Below are 19515 nucleotides of genomic sequence, written 5' to 3'. Positions count from 1 at the left end.
CATACTTTAATTTTAGATAGGTTTTGTAAAACATTTAATACATCTCTTACATATTCTCTCGCCTTCACCCCCATATATTTCTATTTTTTAAAGTTGGATTTTATTTTAATTGTTAAATTTTACAACAGTTGCATTCTGTTTCATAAATATAATCTCTACCTTTTTTCTCGCTTTTTACATGTATCTTTTCATTGGCTAAATTTTATGTTCAAATGGTTTTACTATATTTATTAATTAAAAAACAAAAACAAAATTCCCATAAATGGTGAATTGCCTGAAAGTTAGAATATTTAAAAAAGCCTGATTGTTTACTTAAATGGATTCATGACTTGATTGTACACTGGTCTTAGGTCTCAATGTTATTCCTTAATTCTTTGCAGAATTTCTTTCTTCTGCTAGTCAGTGCTACTTGTTATCTTTCTAGAGACATGAAGAATCTTTTCTTTTTTTATTTAAATAAAATTTTACATGTATATAATTTAAAAGTCAAATAGTTGTACTATGAAAGCCTATGATGAAAACATTGCGCTTCCTATTGCCCCCTTTACTGATTTATAATCCATTGAAGCCTTATTTAAACCCCTTGAACAGTTTCTTCTGCTAATTGCCTGTGTATTTATAAATAGCATTCTTCTATCATCTCTTGGTTTCTGTTTTTGATATGACTTAATAGCTTTCTATCATGGAATATACGCATATATTTTCTGGGTGGGCGGGGGGTTCAGGGCTTACCCTATTCTTATGTTCCTAATGTTTATGTATCACTCTTCTTGGTTGAGTCTATTTTTAGTAGTCATCACTTCATTGCACTGTAAATATTATTTACAGCTAAGGGAAGTATTGAACTACAATTACAAAGTCTTTACTTGTACAATGTTTCATTTGCCCTGAAATTAATGACTGCCTTGATTTTCTTTTATTTGCTCCATTTCCTATATAATTCATTAATCACTAAGTTCATTGACATTACTGATGATCTAGAAAGTCCACAGAAATACATCAGTTACTCTATTATAATCATTATCTTCTTGGCAACAGGCCCCCCTCAAGGCCAACATTCTTTGCTTCTATTTGGACTGATTGTTCTCTAGGCTTGCTTTACAATTGTTATCTTAGGTTTTCCCTCACCATGTCCCTTTTTGTCCATTTGTGTATCCACTGAATTGGATTCTATATTGTCTGCATCATGTGTGTCCTTCTTTTTTTAGTTTAATTATCGTAACTCCAGTAAAGAAATTATATTAAACGTACTAATCTTCTAGTTGCTTTTTTCCTGGTAGTATATCAAGGGAAATTTTTTGAGACCTTACCTATCTGATAATTTCATTATCCATCCTTCCACTTGATTGACAATCTGTATGGAAAAGTCTAGGTTAGGACCATGTTTCCTCACAATTGTAAAGGTACTACTTCATTGCTATAGACTGCAGTGATTTTGACAAAAGGTTTATTAAATTTCCATAGCCTGATTTTTTTTTTTTCTTTTTGGTTACTTGTGTTTCTTGTCTTCACTTTCTTAAAGCCATTCCAATCTTTTTATTCTAAGGGTTCTAAACTTTTGCAAAACTATTGCATAATGGTGAGTCTTTTTCCACTCATTTTGTTGTCTACTTCATGAAAACTTTCATTCTGAAATTTCATATTCTTCGGCTTGATGAGATTTTATGAACTTTTTCTGTGACCATTTGCTTGTTTCTGTTTTCTCTTTAACTCACATTTTCTGAAAATCTGAACACTTGGCTACTGTTTTTTTAAAAAAATTTAACATTTTCAATCTTATCTTTTTTGTTCTTTCTGGGAGATTTCCTCAATTTTATTTTCTTGTCCATTTGTTGAATTTTTATTTTTGCCATTTGATTTTCCAAACCTCTTTCTTGCTTTCCAAACATTCCTTTTATTCTAGACTTGAGTTCTGGCTCACAGAGGAAATATATCTTCTCTAATCTCTCTTTTTTTGTGATAACATACTGGTAACATAAAATTTACTGTCCTAGCCATTTTTAAGTGCACAGTTCAGTAATGTTAAATATATTTACATTGCTATAAAACTAGTCTCCAGAACTTCATATGATTGCAATACTGAAACTCTATACACATTAAACTGTACCCCCCTGCAACCATTTGTCTCTTCCCCAGCCTCTAGAAACCACCATTCTGTCATCTAATTCTAGGAATTTGACTACTCTATATACTGCAGTAGCATTACCTAGTACTTGTCCTTTTGTGATTGACTTATTTTACTTTACATAGTGTCCTCACGGTCTATCTATCTTGTAGCACAAACTTTCTTCCTGTTTAAGACTGAATAATATTCCACTGTCTGCATATGCCACATTTTGTTTATTAGTTCATCTACTCATGGACATGTAGGTTGTTTTTATATTTTGGCTATTTGTGAATAATGTTGCTGTGTACATTGGATATACAATTGTCTATTTAAGACTCTCCACTCAGTCCTTTTGGATATATAACCAGAAATGGAATTGCTGAACCATAGGGTAATTCTATTTTTAATATTTTTGAGAAACCACTATATTGTTTTCTATAGTAGCTGAACTGTTGACATTTTTACCAACAGTGCATGGGCTCCAATTTATCCACCTCTTCACTGACACTTGTTATTTTCAAGAGTTTTGGGTTTTTATTTTGTTTTTGTTTTGATAATGGCCCTCCTAATGGGGTCAAGGCGATATCTCATTGTGGTTTGACTTGTATTTCCATAATAATTAGTGATGTTGAGCAACTTTCCCTAGGCTCATTTGGTATCTGTGTACCATCTTTGGAGACATGCCTATTCAATGCCTTTGCCTTTCTGTATTGTTTCTTGCACTTGACTTTTTATTGTTGTTGTTGTTGGTCTCTATTTTTCGTGTTGAAAACTTTTCTCAAATACCTGTAAATCCTCACCTCTCTATTCATATGTAAGTGTGAACTTATATATTAACTGGAAGAACTGGAGTATGAGGGGTGGAACTCACTCTGTGTATGATTAATCAGGAAATTGCTAATTTTAGGGAACATCCCAAAATTGTACTTATTGGTATTTTTTTTATTATAATGTTTTTATTAACTCTGTAATTTGAATTTTTATTTTATTTTCCGGTTTTATTTTTTTTTAATCTCTTGTTTTATCAAAAGTAAGTTTTCGGCAAGTTCTTCTATGGTACAGTCATCATAGAAATGCAATTTTTGTTCCCTGTATTGTATTTTTTTTCTTCTTTTTCAGATGTGTTCATTTATCCTTCTCATTTTTGCTTCTGTTTATTTCTCTGGTATGCTTATTTTTAAAACTCTTGCTCAGACTTCAAATGGAAATTTTTTTCAGACTTTTGAAATAAAATTCAATTTTGTGTAAGTGACTTCTGTTTTACTCACCTTTTATCATTATTGAGGCATGGTTGTCATTTCCTCTGACTCAGAGTTCAAGGGCTGTGACTGTGTTTTACTGACTTTGGGGTAGTCCATTCCATGGTAAGGAGGGTGAGCTGAGATAGAACCTGCTTGGAATTACTAATCTGTGGTACTTTGTATAATGAGCAAAATATTCTGTACTAGGATTTACTCCACCTATTGGGAAGTACTTCCTATTTTCATGGGAAATACCCTTGCAACTTAATGTCATTCTCTCGACTGAGGAAGAATCCCTAAAGCCTATTTTTTTAAATATCGGGGAAAGCATATTCAAATTGTTTGCCTCTTCTATTTCATACCTTTCTCCTGGAAATGATTATCATGTCCTCCAAGTCAGAAGACAATATCCATGCCATTTGTTCTTGTTCAAGTATTATAATATTATAAAAATTACTAGGATTTTCTCAAAGTACCACTTCTAATGAAAAGGTTGGAATGCATGTAGGGTGCCCAGGGGCCTCAACAAACACTGTGTTTATTGTGGCCCTCAAGTTTTGAAGCTTATGACAAGAGGTTGGGCTTTCTTTTTTATTAAATTTGAAGTACCTTTGACTATCTGTTTTTATTAAATTGAGTAGAAATTGGATGAAGAAGATTTTTTAAACTGGCAATATTTTACCATGTTTACCGAAAACTCTGTTAATATTTGAGCATGATTTAATAGGAAAAATTTATATTGCACTTGATAAATTAAAAAGGAGAAAGAAAGTTGCAGACACATCTAAAATCCTATTCTGCATTTTTGGTTGTTTCAAATCAGCAGTTTTAGTTACCAATGAATAATTATCTTGGGAGAAAACAAGCTTGGATTCCAGTTACTCTGCCATTGGTTGGTTACATGTCTTGAGGTAGAGAGTCAAACTTTTGGATCTTAAATTTTTAAATTGTGAGTGCTAGTGTTACACAGTTGATCTATAAGGTATCCTCTAGCTTTAAATTATGTAAATACAATTTTTTTCTTGTGCTTAAAAATAAAATTAATATTTAGATTATTATTTGTACACTGTTTTAATACTATAAAATACATGTAGTATTTAATTTTATGCAATTTAATAAATATATGTTGATTGCCGACCATTTTACTAGGCATGGAGAACAATATATGAAGAACAAGAGTTATTGGAAAGAAGGAAGAGAAAAATGGGACAAACATTTTAATAACTAAATTATAGAATGGAGTATATGGTACATATTTACTAAATGTAGGCAGGGGTTTCGAAAACATAGAGATTATAGTTTCAGGCAAAAAAATTATGCAGAAGTGAGGTTTGAGTTAGGTCTTAAAGGAAGAGAGGCAGATTGAGGCAGAAGGGAAGAAACAGCATGAACAGAAAAGGTAAAGCCTGGATTATGGAAATTTGGAAAGCATTAGTTTCTTATATTTAAATTCAGTGAATATTGCGAGGACTAATACAAGATAAAACTAGATTTCTTTGAGTCTCTTCAATGATGTAATTTGACTTGAATTTTAAAAACGTTAATATGACAACATGGAAGTTGAATTGACAAAGAGAGGGACAGGGAGGAGGGGAGTCAGTCAAGAGGAATGCTCTCAGTCAAGGAAAGAAACAAAATCTGAATAAGAATTGGATCAGTGGGGCTCAAAAAGGGAAGAGGAGAGAATGAATTGGAAATGACTCTCATGTTTTGAACCAGGATATGAGTGGCTATAAAGGTGACATCAATAGAAATGAGAAAGTTTCAGCTGTGTTCTGTAGTTTTCCTCGTCTAGATCTTTCACCTCCTTGATTTGGTGTATTCCTAGGGTTTTGTTGTTGTGTTTTGTTTGGTTTTCGCAGCAGTTCTAAAAGGGATTGAGTTTTTAATTTTAACCATAGCTTGTTCATTGTTGGTGTATAGCAGGGCGACTGGTTTGTGTACATTGATTTTGTAACCTGAGACTTTACGGAATTTGTTTACAAATCTAGGAGTCCTTTGGAGGAGATTTTAGGGGTTTCTAGGTGTACTATCATATCATCAGCAAACATCAATATTTTTACTTCCTCTTTTCCAATTGGATACCCTTCATTTATTTCTCTTGTGTGATTACTCTGTTAAGGATTTCCAGTAGTATGTTGAATAGAAGTGGTGAAGTTGGCACCTTGTCTTGTTCTAGTTCTCAGTGGAAATGTTTTCAATTTTTTTTTTTTCATTCAGTGTGATGTTGGCTGTGGGTTTGTCATATATAGCTTTTATTATTTTGATGTATGGCCCTTCTATGCCTAGTTTCTTGACTGTTTTTATCCTAAAAGAATGCTGGATTTTATCAAATATTACTTCTACATCAATTGAACCGATCATACGGTTTTTTGTTTTTAATTCTGTTAATGTGATGTTTCACAGTTATTGACTACTTGTATATTTTAAACCATTCCTGAATTCCTGGGAGGAAACCCATTTGATCATAATTTATTATCTTTTTAATATGCTATTGTATTTAGTTAGCTAGTATTTTGTTCAGAATTTTTACATCTATGTTCATTGGGGATATTGATCTGTAGTTTTCCTTTTTGTTATGCCCTGATTTGGTATTGGGTTGATGCTGGCTTCATAGAATGAGTTAGGGAGGATTTCTCCTTTCTCAATTTTTTGGAATAGTTTTATGAAGATTGGCCTCCATTCTTCTTTGAATATCTGGTAGATTTCAGCTGTGAATCCATCTGGCCTTGCACTTTTTTTTTTTTTTTGCATTTTTAAAATTATTGATTTAATCTCACTGCTTGTTAATGATCTGTTCAGCATTTCTATTTCTTCCTAATTTAATCTAGGAGGGTTGTATGTTTCCTGAAATTTATATATTTCATCATATTTTCTTGTTTATGTGCATGCAGGTGTTTATAGTAGGCTCAAATAATCTTTTATGTTTCTGTGGTGTTGCATGTAATGACTCCAGTTTCATTTCTAATCAGTTGATTTGACTCTTCCCTCTTCTTTTCCTGATTAATGAAGCTAATGATCAACCAATTATGTTTATCTTTTCTAAGATCCAGCTTTTTGTTTCATTTATCTTTTGTATTGTTAATTGGATAAGTTATTTTTGGTTGACAGTTATAATTTCAGTTTTCAACATATGGAACGTGGGGTACAATAATCTTATCAAGAAAGCTGTGTCAAGAAGGCAAGGGAGGTGCTAGACCATGCATCAGGAAAGATTTAAAGGCCAGAAAAACAGATATGGAATCTATTCACATAACGGGAACAAAGGATATCTTCAGGGAAATATACCTAGAAAACAGCAGACCAAGAGCAGAATAACATTAAGAAACAGAAAAATCAATATTGAAATGTCTGCTTTACTTACGAGCACCTGGTAAAAAGAAGAAAAGGAGAAAGGAAAGAAACAAGGAAGAAAAGAAGGAAGGAGGGGAAGGAGGAATGAAGAAAGAAGGAAGGAAGGAACAAAGAAAGGAAGGAAGGGAAGAAAGAGGGAAAAGAAGGAAAAAAGAGAAGCAGGAAGGGAAGAAGGGAGGGAGGAAAGAAAAGAGTGAGAGACAAGGACAGAGGAAAAGAAGAAACTAAGCAATTGTTAATTTTATTGATAAGTTTCAATATGTTGTGCTTTAATGTTCCTCATCTGAGTCCAGGTTGTGTGTTATATCTAGATTTATTATAGGGCTGTAAAGTGATCATTTTGTGCACTTGACTATTGATAACTTTGTGCTTATATTTCCCAAATGATCACTTTTCCTTGCTTCTGCCACTTTCTCAGGAATTCAAATGAGGGAATATGAAGATGAGGGGGGTAGTTGGCTATGACTAGGTTTCTTAGCAAACATCAGCAGAACTGACCACATCTCAAAAAACATCAAACTGAGACAATATGAGGAGAGGAAGGTAGCAATGCTGCTTTTAACATACTAGGAACCCAGTTCTTGTCTTTTAGAGCTCTCAGCTGCTGGATATGAGAACAGGTCAACCCCCTAATGGTGTAGAATTTCTGCAAAATATATCTGTCAGGAGAAGCCACATTGTAATGAGAACAATTCAAATAATTAACAGAGTATTTATATTTCTTAGTTTGTCTAATATATTTTCCAAGTGCTTCTTATTTTGTAAAAGCATCGAATATATCTTAAACATGTGAAATTTGATCAATTTAAGAGAAACAAGTTCATATTTATTTCTATTTTACCTATACCTTACATGTCTGTAATGGTCAGAGATATTAAATATAAAATTAAAAATAAAACAATAAGTCTTGTTCCAAAGCAAAATATGCAAATACATTTAAATGATTGATTTTTACTCTTTGTGTTTGTTAAGAATATCTGCAAAACAGTAGAGTATAATGGTCCAGAGAAAAGCATTTAAAATCATAAATTTGGTCTTTAATCACAATTCCATCACTATTATCTGTAGTGAAAGCTTAAGCCAATTTAATAACGTTCCAGGGTTTTGTAAGAGCAATGGCCTTCTTATACTGATGTTAAGATAATAAGGTGAAATAATATTAGCAAAGCGGTTAGTACAGACAGTGAAATCTAGCATGTGCTCAATATGTGATGGCAATTGTTATTTTCTCTGTTTAGAATTTCAATATAAGAATAAAGATGCATATAGGAATAAAGGACTTCTTTTACATAAGTTAAACATTTTTTAGCTAATTTGGCACAGACGAATAAAAATTATTTTAGAATGTTCCACATTTGTTTCTCAATATTAATCACATTTTTTGTTGTGGGTTGAAGGGGATTAGGGAATGGGAAATACATTAAGAGCTGTTATTGAAGAGATGATGAACTTCAAATTAAGGAAGTGTGTTTATGTTGTTAATTGTAAATATTTCAATTAGTTAATTTAGATTTTGAAACATAATTTACTTTCAGTGAAATAAAAAAGATCTGTGTTAAAGATGAATACCATTAAAAGCTTCAAGAACTCCCATCTGAAATTGTTTATAAACTGTTATGTTAGCTTAACAGCAAAATGAATTTATTTTAAAAATTGGCGATATGTTTTGAACACTACATTATAATGAAGTTCTCAGTGTATTACATTAAAGTCAAAGAATAGAAGCTTTGAGACCTTAAGAATTCCCCCACATTTTTAAGCAGATGGCAATATAGTTAATTTTAGAAGTTTATTATTTGCTAATGACACTGAATTCAATACAGATTTAATGTTCAATTATGTTATGTTAAGCATGTTTCTAAAGCCTCTTTTAAAATATAATTTTATTCTTAGGACATTTTCATATCTCAGATAATGGATATGTTTCCAGTGCTTCCAAAGTTATATTTTTATACTATGAAAATTTCTATTCCAAATAAATTGAAGTAAGTGTGTAATAGGGAGAGAATTGGATAGATAATTCAAAATTTATTTGTGCATCAATGTTGACGGTTACCTTACTAGTTTACCTTAGTAGTTTGAGTGAAGTTAAACATGTTTATAATTTTAAATAAAAATTTTTATATTATAAATATTTCTTAAAATGTATTAGACAGGAGAAATTATAGTATATCATAAATCAATTTGTAAAATTCATGAAGTATTACATAAAGAAAAAATTAATACTTACTGGCTTCATGATTAATAAATTTTAAGTGAGAGATAGCTATTATACTTATTATTTTAAAACATCTATATAACTAAATTATTTGAAAATTTTAAAACAGATATAGTAAAATATTTTCTTTTGTTGCATAAGCATTTCTTTTTGAGTATACAGCCAAAACTTAATCTTTCCTTCATAAGCACAAATATGGCTTCATTGTAACTTAAACACTTAACAAAAAGTCACAGTAAGACGAATCCTCACCTGTATATATAGGAGAGCCGTCTTGGTCCCTATAAAATGATGCTCTATCTTGGATCATCTTTCATGTTACAAACACTTCAACTGAAATTATTTTGAAGTGAGATATCCTCTAACCAAATATGTAAGAATAAATATCTTCTGTAGGGTGATGGCACAATTTTCTTAAAAAGAGGGAATGGCCTACATATAAGTATTTTATCTTATTTATTTAATGCTGCTATTAAAAAAACCTTACTGTTCTAAAACTAGACAAATTAAATTTAATATATAGTTTCCAAGTTTCTAAATGATGTGTAGCTAATAATTCCACAAGTTAATAAATTTTGTTTTTAAGGTTAGAGTTTGAAATTTGATGTTAGTTAATCTTAGTGAGTATGGTGGGAAATCATATTTCTGAATATCAGATAAACTGATAAAATGTCTTTTATATTTTCTGGCATATTCTTGGATTGGTGATCAGTTTTCTTTTGAATGTTTTTCAGGGAAAAATAATTTTGGCTCTACTCATATGAATCTCTGGGAATTAAAGCCTACATTGTTCAGGTGTTGAAAGACGTACAAAATTACTTCCTAAAGAAAATTCTATATTTGGGTACATCTGCCTGTGGCAGAGGTGCCAATCCAGTATTCCTCAGCCTTTCATTTCCAGTAAGAACTTCAATTTTCAATGGACATTTTGCCATCCAGTAGAAAGACTTTATTTCCCAGCATCACTTGCACAGAGGCATAGTTAATGACTATGTTTTGGCCAATCAGATGTCTTTGAAAGCATTTTGTGCAACTGCTACACTACAACCATGTGCTGCATAAGGATGTTTCAGACACCTAGGGAACACGCATATGATGGTGGGCTGGGAAAATTGTAACGCATGTATACAGAAACCTGATTTATAGCACTTGATAATGGCATTGTAGATCAAGCAGGGAAAATAATGGTGCTGGGATATCTTATTTCTATATAGGTATAAGTATAGGTATAGATATAGATGATACAGATACCATCTAGGTTTGTGTAAGTACACTCTATGATGTTTGTACAATGCCCAAATCACTTAAAGATGCCCTTCTCAGGACTCATCTCTACGGTTAAGCAATGGGAGACTGTATCTGCTTCTTGGACCTCCTTCTTTTTCTTCCCACTGACCAAAATGTGTAAAATTATGACTGGAAAATGAGCACTTACCTTCCAGTATGGGGCAGGACAATAAAGATGGTTAGAGCAGCAAGGGGGAAGGAACCTGGGACCCTGAAGAGTATGGAGCTGCCACACCAGAACTGGACTGTCTTTTCAGTTTCTTCTTATCTCAGAGAGAAATAAACTACTATGTTATTTAATTAATTTATTGTATTTTTGTTGCTATATGCAGGCGAACTTAATGTTTACTGATAGTATACTCTTTCTGCTCCAGTTTCTGAGATGGTGGGGAAAGACTGGCGTCTCCTCGTAACTATAAAGCTTCATGAAAGACATAAAGGATTTTCATAAAAGAAGGCCTGTATGGATTTCTCTATATGCCAGTGTTTTAATAGGTATTTTTAAACCTGACAGCTTTATTCTTTGAGCTATCTTTTAACTGCAGTCCTTGTCATAAACCCAGTTGAATTTTTCATATTCATGTTCAACTAGCGTTTGTTAAGTGCCCTTTATGTGTTAGTCATCTTCTGATTTGTCAAACATTTATATTCTTCACAACGCCCCTGCAGGATATGTAATATTATTGCAGCTTTACAATGAATAAGAAGCTCCAAAGGGATGTAACATATGTCAGGTGTTTCCTGGTGAGTGACGGAGCCCCTTGAAACAAGTTGGAATATGTCATCTCTACAAAACCCCAAAAAGTGATCATTCAACTTTTTTTTGAGCTTTCAGAAATATAGACATGAATATGTCATGATGAAAATCATTTCATTCATGTATATTTTTTAAAGTTCTTATACTTATTTTACTGAAACAAACCAATCTATAACTTTCAAGCACAAGCTTATTTTATTCTTCGGGGTCATATAAAGCATTTAATTCCACTTTCTGATGAAGTCATTTTAAATATGTGAGTACAACTACCATGTCCCCTTATAAATCTTTTCTGCCTGGGTGCAATATCTCTAGTTGCTTCACCATTGATCATATTATATTTGAACTTCTCATTATTCTAATTTTCATGATGTAGACTAAATCCATATTGGTTTTATTGCTGCTGACTGAATTGTATGTTTACTTCATCAGTCAACATTTAACTTTTTTTTTTTTTTGAGACTGAATCTTGCTCTGTTGCCCAAGCTAGAGTGCAATGTCACCATCGCAGCTCACTGCAACCTCCCCTCCCATGTTCAAGCCATTCTCTGCCTCAGCCTCCCAAGTAGCTGGCATTATGGGCACCTGCCACCATGCCTGGCTAGTTTTTGTATTTCTAACAAAGACAGGGTTTCACCACGTTGGTCAGGCTGGTCTAAAACCCCTAGCCTCAGGTAATCCTCCCACCTCGGCCTCCCAAAATGCTTGGATTACAGGCATGAGCTCCCATGCCCAGCCAATGTTTAACTTTTAAGTACTATATTCCATATAGGATGCTTATTAGTAAAAACATAATTAGATTTTACCTGAAAGACTAGCAAAAACAGTAAAAAGGACTTCTTGTTAAAAGTGATTCAATGACCACTGTCATGCTACATAAAACACTTGAAAAAATGTCTATAGGTGATTCTGTTTAAAATAATAGATCACTCTAATTTGAATATGATAGAATTCATTAACAAAATAAAATTATTATTCCCAGAGCTATCTGTTTAAAGCCATGCTTTGTTACCTCCCAGGTGCCTAATGTCTTTGCTCAAAATGACCTGCACAATACAAGTAATTTTCCAAGTTTTGGCAAATTTTATACGTTGTGCTGTATTATTTGAATCTGTATTATAATACATCCTTTCCTCTGAATATTTTAGGTTAATCTTCACTCTTTCCAACAATGATTGGGTATACAGAAGCCACTAGCTGTCTTCAGTCCTCTATGGCAGTTGTCCCCAACTCTTTTGGCACCATGGACCAGTTTCATGGAAGGTAATTTTTCCATGGACTGGGGCTGGGGGATGGTTTCAGGATGAAACTGTCCCATCTCAGATCATCAGGCATTAAATAGTTAGATTCTAGTAAGGAGCACACAACCTAGATCCCTTACATGTGCAGGTCACAATAGGGTTTGAGATCCTCTGGTAATCAAATGCCGTCCCTGATCTGACAGGAGGCAGAGCTCAGGCTGTAATGCTGGCTCGCTGGCTCCTCATCTAGTCTCAGGCTGTGCAGCCAGCTTGGTTGATGATTGATTTATTTATTTTATTCATTTATTTTTATTTCTTTATTTTGATATGGAGTCTTGCTCTGTCGCCAGGCTGGAGTGCAGTGGCACAGTCTCGGCTAACTGCAACCTCCGCCTACCAGGATCAAGCGATTCTCCAGCCTCAGCCTCCCAAGCAGCTGGGATTACAGGCATGGGCCACCACACCCAGCTAATTTTTGTATTTTTAGTAGAGTCGAGGTTTCACCATGTTGGCCAGGTCAGTCTCAATCTCTTGACCTGTGATCTACCTGCCTTGGCCTCCCAAAGTGGTAGAATTACAGGCGTGAGCCTGTGGCCAGTTTCTTAACAGGCCATGATACCCGCTCCCGCTTGAGGATTGGGGACCTCTGTTCTATGAAATCTGGTGCAACATAAATAAACATATAAACAAACACATAAATCATGCAAATAAATATATAAACAAACACATAATACACCCGATGACATATGGTATGACAAACTTTTGTTGATCCAGCTTAGTGCATGCATGTTGTAAATTCATCTGATGACTGTGTTTCTCTAGCCCCCAGTGCACACCTTATTTATATGTAAATCTCAACTTAGGACCATCTTCTCCTGCGAGGTCACCCTTTTGCTTCTAGTTTTCACAAACCACTTTCAGCTCTCGGTCCTATAGCTCCGGTAGTTAGAACAACATAACAGTCTGCAGTTTATTGTATTTTTTTTCTTAGTATTCTCTGACCTTATTTCACTGACTTGTGAGACCCTGACATTTGGAAGTTCTTCCAGACTAATTCTTCCTAACTTCTTCCTGCTCCTCTTTTCTCTCTCCCTGGGCAATAATTCATTAAGTTCCGTGAAGGTTCTGCCACACTCTACCGTGATGTGTACCTCCTTTGTTCGGTTTCCTCATTATTTCAATAGTGTCCTCACCCCTACTTACCAGCCTCATTTGTTCTTTTTTCACACTGCCAGCAACATTAGATAGCTAGAACAAAAATCTGATCACCTCTCTCCTCTGCTTGAAGTCTTTCATTGGCATTTCTATCCATTATCACAAACATCCAAATGCGTGTTATCGTTCTTACACTCATTTCTCACGCGACCCATGCTATACTGAACTCTCCTGCAGTTTTTCCATTTATGTTACTTGCTTTACTACCTCCAAGAGAAATGAAAGGAGCATGTTTGCACACTAGAATTATAAGAGAGAATGTATCAAATATTTTACATTTTTATATCATTTAATCTTTGCTCAACTTTAAGAAGGAGGAGTAATCATTATCCCCATTTTCAAAGGAAAAAATAGGGCATTTGAGAGGCTATATAGGGTGCTCAATATGGCAAAAAGAATAAGCAGAAAGGCTAGAATAAAACTCACGTCTTTCTCCTCCACAGCTATACATTTATCCTCTGTGCCTTTTTGCTGTTCCATAGGCTATTCTTTCTGCCCAGAATTTCTTCTTCCTCACCACTTTGCTGTCTAATAAACTACAATTACTCTTTTTAACTCAGCTAAAATGTCATCTTTTTTTTTGTAAAGCTTTCCCAAGAATCTCTACTTACACTTCAGCAGGTTAAAAGCTCCCAACTTTGAACTTTAAAATACTTTGTATCTACTTCTGTTGTAAGATGTATTACGTTGTACTATAATTATCTAGGCATATTTTCCTCACCAGATTTAGTGGATGATTCAATTCCCTATATTGTTTTCTTTTCTACATAGAACTTATCACAGTGTATGCATCCAGAAGCAATTAGTGGTTAATTGATTGATGAGTGCTATATAATTTGACTTTAAAAATGCCCAAGAATCTAGAAATGATATGCATAAATGATCTTAGTTAAATGGAACTTTCACACTGTACATAGCTTCTAGCAGTGAATTTCAACTGTGAAGTTAAAACTTATTGGCAAAAACAGAATCTCAGAGTATTGGTGATATGTGCAGCTTGTGCAATTTATTAGTATAATATATGTTTGGGAAAATTTTGCTTTCCAAATGCTAATTAGGGAGTATAAAAGGTAAATACATGTTTTCACATGTTTATGTGTGACATAGTTCTCAACATATATGCACTGTATTCTAAACGTATTGAAAGTGGCCGTGGCTGGCTGCTGCTCCAGAATCCCATCCTTCTGGCCTGACCTGACCTGGTCTGGCTTGCCTGGGCTCAGTGACCATGGGGCCTCAGCTCCCAGTGTAAATCATATTACATAGAACATTTGGATGATATCTGCCTGGGAGATTGCCAAGAATTACAGAAGACAAAAATACTAATGCATTTGAGAAAGTGGTAGTTTTGGGGGGACCGGGGGGGAAAGCAACTGCTTTCCTGATCTGCAACTTAGCTGGATGCTAAGATGTTCGTGGACATGAATAGCCAGTGGTCTGACAGCAATAAAGAAAGCTATGATCCAAATTGTAAAGAAGAGGATGAAGACCCTGGGGACATAGAGGACTATTATATGGCAGTAGCCAGCAATGTGGGACAGCAGGGGGCTGATGCCTCTAATCTGGAGGAGAACCAGTTCACTTGCTTGACCTACAAGGAATGTGAAGGTGCCCTCAAATGAGCACATGACCAGCTTAGCCTCTGTCCTAAACATATTTCATTCAGTCACTAAACTTATAGTAGTTAATTTCCACTGGCAAGTTTCAGAGATATTGGACAGATACTAAGTCCAATTCTGCTCAACTGCTTGTTGAGGCTTGAGTTCAGCCTAATTCCTCAAAACATGTTCCCACATCCCATCCTCCTCACCACTGTGCAGTGTGTATGCAGTTTGTGTAAAAAGGAAACCTACTCTCTCTGGCCTTTTAGCATCAGTTTTGCCGCAGCTGCTGGGAACAGCACTGCTTAGTTCTCGTCAAGGACAGCATGGGTGAGGGAGTCTCTTGTATGACTCAGGACTGTCCACTCCATACACCAGAGGACTTTGTGTTTCCATTGCTTCCTAATGAAGAATTGAAAGAGAAATACAGATGCTACCTCTTCAGGGACCATGTGGAGAGTCATTACCAGCTCCAGCTGTGCCCTGGTGCAGACCGCCCCATGGTTATTTGGGTACAGGAGCCTAGAGCTCTCTGAGTACAGTGCAGTTGGTGCAAGGATGTCTTCTGTTTCAAGTGTCATCAGATGTATCAAACACCCACAGACTGCACCACAATCCGGAAATGGCTCACAAAGTGTGCAGACGACTCTGGAACAGCCAATTGCATTAGTGCTCACACTAAAGACGGCCCCAAGTGCAATGTCTGCATTGAGAAGAGCAGAGGCTGCAATCACGTGCAATGCTCCAAATGTAAATACATATTTGGATATGTCTAGAGATTGGAAGACTTATGGCAGTGAATATTATGAGTGCAGTCATTACAAGGAGAATCCTGACATTGTGAACCAGAGAGCCAACAAGGGAAGCTCTTACCCAGACAAGGGAAACCCTCAAGAAGTACTTATTCTGCTTTGAGAGGTGGAAAAACCACAACAAAAGCTTGCAGCTAGAGGCAGAGACATACCAGCGATTCACGAGAAGATTCAGGAGAGGGTCATGAACAAACTGGAGACATGGATCAACCAACAGTACCTATAAAATGCTGCCAAGCTCTTGACCAAGTATCGATACACCCTGCAATACACCTACCCACATGCCTGTTACATAGAGTCTGGACCCAGGAAGAAGCTGTGTGAATACCAGCAGGCTTAGCTGGAGGCTGAGATCAAAAACCTCTCATGGAAAGTAGAGCGTGCGGACAGCTATGACAGAGAGGACATGGAGAACCAGATGCATACAGCAGAGCAGCGGAGGAGAAGCCTGCTGAAGGATTTCCATGACACCTAAGTTGGGATGTGGGTATGCCGGGGTGAGGAAGATGTGGCTGCAAGGTCTGCTGGCTGCCATACTGCATGCTGCCTTTCATGATCCCAGGCAACAGCCACGACCCCACTCCTGAGAGACACTGGCAACACCTCTTAGTTGATTTCTGTTCTCTTCTTTTTTCATTTGTTGTTACTATCAGCGTAGAGGCCATATTGAACTGGCCTATTTTCAGAACTTTTATTCATCCCTGGATGATGGTTGGGAGGGAGGGAAAGTGTTTTCTGGGTGTCCGTTAATAGTATTAGATCGTTACAACTTATGTAACTTTCAAAGGTTATACAGTTATACAAAAAAACAGGCAAGCTATAGGATAACACAGCCCTTTTTGAAAATAAATCAGCATTGGAGTGTTTAAAAGAAAGAAAGAAAATGGCCATGGTTATAAAAGAGTAAGAAATAGTAACATGAAGCTCAAGTACACTTGGCAGCGTAGTAAGGTCCCATCAAACAGGACTGATTAAAAAATTGCCAGCCATTTCACAGAATAATGCCACCAAAAATATAAGGAATCTGGTCCTAACAAATCAAATTAATTTGACAGTATTCCCATTTTTCCTGGCCTGTGTACTTAGATAAATGTCATAGATTTGGAGCTTATTTCAGGAAATGTCCACAGACACAAATCATAACATAGCAGCTCAAAAAATAACATGTTTTCCAGCAGTTTGGAGAAAACACATAGTGACTTTTCCCGCTTAAACAGGCATTGGTATATGTAAACAAAGTAAGTGTTAGTTTATCAATAATACTCTTTCACTTGGTCTTTAAGATGCTATCAAACATCTTTTAGTATTGCCTTATTGTTTTATCAGAAAGCCAGCATCAGCGCTGGTATAATTTTTTTCTTCCTATGATGACTGGAACGTAAGCTCAATGTATACTCTTTGGAGGTGGCATCTTCTGATTTTATTCTCAGAAAACTAGTACATTAAAAAAAAAAACGTTCTAAAACTGAGAACATTTTCAGTATGCAAAAACCATATTTAGTCCGGGTTGAGATTTACTTTTATAACATTGTTTATTAGATTCCTTAGCACACCGCATTTTCTCTCTGGTTTTAAAAGACACACTATGATTATGATGAATCATGTGCTGTGGACATATTAAAACTCTTTTAGATAAAATACCACTCCAATTTCTTTTCTGAATTGGCTTTTCACAACATTCTTTGTTTTATTATTTTTGTTCTTACATACCTTGCCTTCCTAGAGCATATTTCAAAACGTTTATGTACTCTCTCCAAGTACCCAGAGGGGTCACATTTATATTTTCCTTAATATTCCTTGTGGCCTCATATTTGTAGATAAGTCCTTTATAATGCAGCTTATATTATGATGAAAAGGACATAAGGATCCCTGGCTTTCTTTTTTGTCAAGTCTCTAAACTCTAGGATGTACTGTGTAGGGAAATACTCATTTACCATTCAGTTACATCAAACCATTGACAGTGACTAGCTGAAAAGAATTTTCAACCTTGTAAATTATAGCTTTACTTAATTAGTGACATCATATAACAAGATAAATTATGAATTTAGAAAATCATTATTCGGTAAATGAATGCTTGTCAGTTGCTCTGAAGGCAAATTAATCTTCCAGCATCAGAAGAAGGCCTAAAGGAAAAGGCAGAATCATAGACAACACTGTTATACAAAGTCTTTTCTCTCATAAATTGGCGGTTCTGCCCATCAATGTGCTCTTTTTGGTAGAGTAGTGGAAAATAGCCTGATTCTGGAGAAAATGTTCATCTTTGGAAGTTGTTGAAAATCTTAAGGGAGCAACGATTGTTTGGCTTTCAAATCACAATTTACAAGATCTAAGATTTATACATGGTATGTGCTCTTTATAATTGATTGGAGTAAGACATCAGTTTTCTAGTGTTCTCTAGGATATTCAGTATTTAGAAAAAAAAAATGGAATATACCAAAGGCTAGAGGACTCTACTTAGACCTGAACTCACTTAGGTGTGTGGAAATAAATATCTGCTATTCCTCATCAGGGTGATTTGTTCTTTTGTTCAGCTGTAAATGGCCACACTAAATACAGTGATCAATATCTGTGATGTCTGGTAGGCCTTTCTGGTTGCTATGGCCATAGCATTCTGTTCAGACAGGCAGACTAGGATTGCCATTAATTGGGCTTGGTTTGACCCAGTGATATTCCATTGGTAAAACACCTTAGTACAATAGTTCCTATCTGTTAAACAGTAGCAATTTGCTAAACCCAATAGAATATATTCCTTCTTAATTTAGACTACAGAATCCAAAATGGACTGAAAAATTTGGAACAAGCAGCAAAACTTCAGACAGGTATAAATACACAGAAAGAGATTGTGAGAACAATGGTTACAAGAACTGCCTTATGTGCTTTTTGCTTTATAGTATCATTCTTATTGTTGTACACTGTATGATTCTCATTTCTCTAAAACCAAAGTATCATTAGAGAATATTACGAGTAATGATTGCACGATGAACATTGAGGTGATTTAAATAAATATTCTCACTTGTCATCCTTGATTAAAAGATAAACACCAGATTACAGATGATTGTCATATTATCCACTGTGTTTTTCTTTCCTTGTTTTCCTATACTACTTAGACATTTTCTTCAACTTATTGGCGTACCTTTCCATTGGGATCTGAATTAGTTGAGGCAGCCATTCTGCACTGGGTTACCTGTGTGGACAAGGGCAATTCATTTAACTTTTCCAAGACAGTTTCATCCTCTATAAAATGGGAGTCATGGCATCTCATGAGGCAGATGGATCACAAGGTCAGGAGTTCGAAACCAGCCTGGCCCACATGGTGAAACCCCATTTCTACTAAATATACAAAAATTAACAAGGCATGGTGGCACGTGCCTGTAGTTCCAGCTACTCGGGAGGCTGAGGCAGGAGAATCACTTGAACCCAGGAGGAGGAGGTTGCAGTGAGCCAAGATTGTGCCAAATGACAAAGTGAGACTGTCTCAAAATAAAAAAAATCATAAGAGTAACTTGAACAACAGATGCTGGAGAGGATGTGGAGAAATAAGAACACTTTTACACTTGGTGGGAGCGTAAATTGGTTCAACCATTGTGGAAGACAGTGTGGCGATCCTTGAGGACCTAGAAATAGAAATTCCATTTGACCCAGCAATCCCATTACTGTGTATATATCCAAAGGATTATAAATC

The 19515-nt window shown here is 35.3% G+C and overlaps 1 pseudogene; it reads left to right on the top strand.

Annotated features, from left to right (window-relative positions):
* Positions 1-14829: 14829 nt before the first annotated feature.
* On the top strand, positions 14830-16308 carry LOC108281998 (annotated as a pseudogene).
* Positions 16309-19515: the final 3207 nt, after the last annotated feature.

This window comes from Cebus imitator, unplaced genomic scaffold, assembly GCF_001604975.1.
Source record: "Cebus imitator isolate Cc_AM_T3 unplaced genomic scaffold, Cebus_imitator-1.0 Scaffold12, whole genome shotgun sequence".
NCBI lineage: Eukaryota > Metazoa > Chordata > Mammalia > Primates > Cebidae > Cebus > Cebus imitator.
Note: the sequence above shows the minus strand (reverse complement) of the source record. Positions and strands in the feature narration are given on the sequence as shown.